The 3,588-nt window shown below is 36.1% G+C and overlaps 1 pseudogene; it reads right to left on the bottom strand.

Moving 5' to 3' along the window:
• Window positions 1–264: 264 nt before the first annotated feature.
• LOC141503139 (cytochrome c oxidase subunit NDUFA4 pseudogene) lies at window positions 265–504 on the bottom strand (annotated as a pseudogene).
• Window positions 505–3,588: the final 3,084 nt, after the last annotated feature.

The raw sequence follows: 3,588 nt of genomic DNA, 5'->3' as shown, positions 1-3,588 counted from the left end.
AAGAGTAAACATATGCTTCTTCAGTCACTTCATCTTTCACCTACCATAGCCTGCTTTCATCTCATTACAAATTCCTTCCCCTTCACTTTTCTTGATTCCCTTCTTTTTTTTCAAGTTTCACATTTTTATTCATCAGTTAAACCCAACATGATTTACATGCAACATGAGGGGAAAAATCAAACATTTCATAATTGTGTGAGGAATTGTGCAGATGGCTTTTGCAAGACCTTCATTCACAGCAGCTGAAAAATTCCTCCTTTTCACTTAGAATTCTGGCCCTTCTTTCTTCAGTTTGCTGTAATACGCATTTACTGAGTAGAACTTGTACTGATCAGCGGGATTCAGCTTGTTCCATGGTTCTGGGTTATTCTTTCTGTCCCAACTGATGTCGGGGTTGAAGAGCGCAAGGCACAGCACGTACAGGGAGGCCCCAATGGCCCCGGCTCCCAGGAACACGATCAGACTCGGGTGCCTCTTGGCTTGGATGATGATGGTGTGGAGCATGGTGTAGTCTGTGGGGCTCGAGGCTGTGCTGGCGGCTCCGTGCCCAATGTCACCGCAGTTGAGGAGGAGGAAGGGAGCAGCGCCTCTTGATTCCTTTCTTCTCTTCACCTTCAACTATTCCTATGTATTAGTTTATCATTAGTACTTCAAATTATGCCCCTTTCCAATAATGACTTTTTTTAGTATCTTCATTATGCATCTTTCTGCTTTACCTAGACTCTCAACATCTGATTCATGATACCCCCCCAATCATAATCATCTGACCTCTTTTAATTTTCTGATTGCCTCATACAACCAAAGCTTCCAAAACATTTATTCTAAGCTCTGACCTGTAAGTACTTTCTAACATTGTCTCAAATGGTTTGTTTCATTATTTCCCTTTCCTATATTGTTCCTTGCTTTCAGAATAATGTATAACATATTAAACAGGATATTATTCCATGACAGAAAACATTGCCTCCTACTGATCTATATTGTCTTCTATTGACCTTTTTCTTTTACATTTCTCTGGAAATCTTGTCCCTTTGTCCATGTTCCAGTTGTCCCTAGTGATTTCAACTCTTCCATGCCCCACAAACAAGAAGAATTTTCAGGCAGAATTTCCGGGCACTTAATATTAAAGATTTCAAAGTAAAATCCTCAGCTCCTTTTGTCAGTAAGAACATTCATCAGTGGAACCAACTGATGAATGAGACTTCCTTCCTTTATCCAAATCCCTCTCCTCCTCCCCTCTATTCTTTTCTTTTTCTGATACTACAGAAGATGCCATCTCAATCATCATTCTCCTTTACCTTTCCTTACTTTGAACCTAGTGATAATTCTTTTCTCCTTGATGTACTTTTATCTGTAAGATTTTAGGACACTGCTGTCTCTTAGTTTTTTTTTTCCTCCTACTTCTCTGACTGGTACTTGTCTGTCTTCTTTGCTGGATCCTTCATTAGACCTTATCCTCTAATAGCTTCTCTTCACATTTCCATCTTGACTTCTCCTTTCTTTACCCTCTATACTGATTTATTTGGTGATTTCATCAACTTCTATGGATTTAATAACAATCTCTATTCTAATGATTCTCAATTAACTCTCAGTCATTGTGCTGAACATTTTTCATCTCTAATGTGCCGAAAGGCAGCTCAGAGTAGATGACTGATAGACATATTAAAATCAATATGTCCAAAACTGATTTTGTTATCTGTCCCCCAAATATTCTCCCCACACATTTCCTGTTATTTCGGAAGGGAATATGTCTCAGACAAACTAAGATGTGAGAATGGTTGGTCATTCTAGTCTTATTGACAGTTATCTTGGTACTCTTACTTGAAAAAATAAAGCTAAATATGTTATTTAAGCTCTTTTTACAATCAAATATTTCAGATAATCCAACAATTCTGAAAATATCTCTCCTGAATCTATTTTCTAGGTCAGGTATTTTCCCACAGATTTATTTCATATTTTCTTCTATTTTTACATTCTTTATAGTTTATTTTTTCTTTGTGTTTTATGGAATTGTTAGGTTTTACCAGGATAATTCTAATTTTAAAAATAATGATTCTATTTATTGTGCTTTTGTACCTCCTTTTCCACTGACCAACTTTGTTTTTTAGGGTGTCATTTTCTTTAATATGTTTGAGTCCCTTTTACCAAGTTGTTGACTCCTTTTTCATGATTTTCTTGCATCATGCATTTCTTTTCTGATTTTTCAGGGACCTTTCTTATTTGATTTTTATAATTTTTTTTTGAGCACATATTTTTCTTTGAGCTGCTTTTACATTGCTATCTTCTGTTTTGATCTTCTCTGTCACTGCACTAACTTTCTATGGTCAAGTTCTTTTCAGATTTGTTCATTTTTAAACCTATTTCTTGAGCTTTAGCAATGTTAAAGTAGGCCTCTGCTCTTGGTGTAAAGGGAGCTTTGTACCAAGATTCATGATATTTGTCGTGTTATTTTCAGAACTATTTCTCAGAATATGTAAGTTTTCAGTTCTTCCATTGTAGTATAATCTAAGAAGAGGTAGACTCATTGCCCTCCTGTCATTGTTTTCCATAAGCACTCTTTTCCAACCTGGAATTGCAACCAAGATCCCCAGTTCTCCATGGTGTTAAACTATAATATGCTAGTGCACATTTTTTGTCCTTGGACTTGACTTGAAATCATGTATGGAAATGCAACAGAGTCCATCATGCATTACCAGCAAAAAAAGTCCCCTGGAATTTCTTCCTTTACCAATTGTCTAACTCCCTTACCATCTGTGTATTGAAAGCTTGGGAAATTGTAACTGATTCAGCCAATCCCTGGACCACTAACTTACAGGGGCATGGTCTGTGCTGGACTTTATTTTTTTTTAGGTTTTTTTGCAAGGCAATGGGGTTAAGTGGCTTGCCCAAGGCCACACAGCTATATGATTATTAAGTGTTTGAGACCAGATTTGAACTCAGGTACTCCTGACTCCAGGGCCGGTTTTCTATCCACTGTACCACCTAGCCACCCCCTGTGCTGGACCTTTTACTATATTCTTACCCCAGTGATAAGACATTTCCTGTTAACCTTCTAAGTCACTTTTGGAAAAAAAATATATTTCATCCATTTTGTAAGTTCTGCCACTCCAGAATTCTCTTTGCACCATTATTTTAAAATTCTATAGAGGAAAATTTAACTAAGCTCAAGACTGTTTTTGCTTTTACTCTTCCAATTTGTTTCTGCCCCTTTCCATCAAGATTTGTTTTAAAATAGAATGGCACTACAAAAAATGACAAGACTTATTTATTGCAATGCAATGTCTTTAACCACTCTAAAATCTTTCAATTTTTAACATATATAATTCAAACTATTTATGAAATGAAGCTTATTTTCATTCCTGCCCACCCAAATGAATGAATGAAATGCTGAATTTTTGATACTTTTAATTCACAAAGACTCCATTGACTTAAATTTATTTTATAGAACCTTGCTTTGTTTTTCTGCTATGAATCTATAGTAGGAAACTGGTTCAGAACATTGATAAATGCACACATATTGGAGTTGGCATATAGAGGATGAAAATTTATATGTAAATTATATGTAAGTACAATGAGGTCACATGCTATCCA

Source organism: Macrotis lagotis, chromosome X (assembly GCF_037893015.1).
Source record: "Macrotis lagotis isolate mMagLag1 chromosome X, bilby.v1.9.chrom.fasta, whole genome shotgun sequence".
Taxonomy (NCBI): Eukaryota; Metazoa; Chordata; class Mammalia; order Peramelemorphia; family Peramelidae; genus Macrotis; species Macrotis lagotis.
This window is presented reverse-complemented; position numbering and strand designations above follow the sequence as displayed.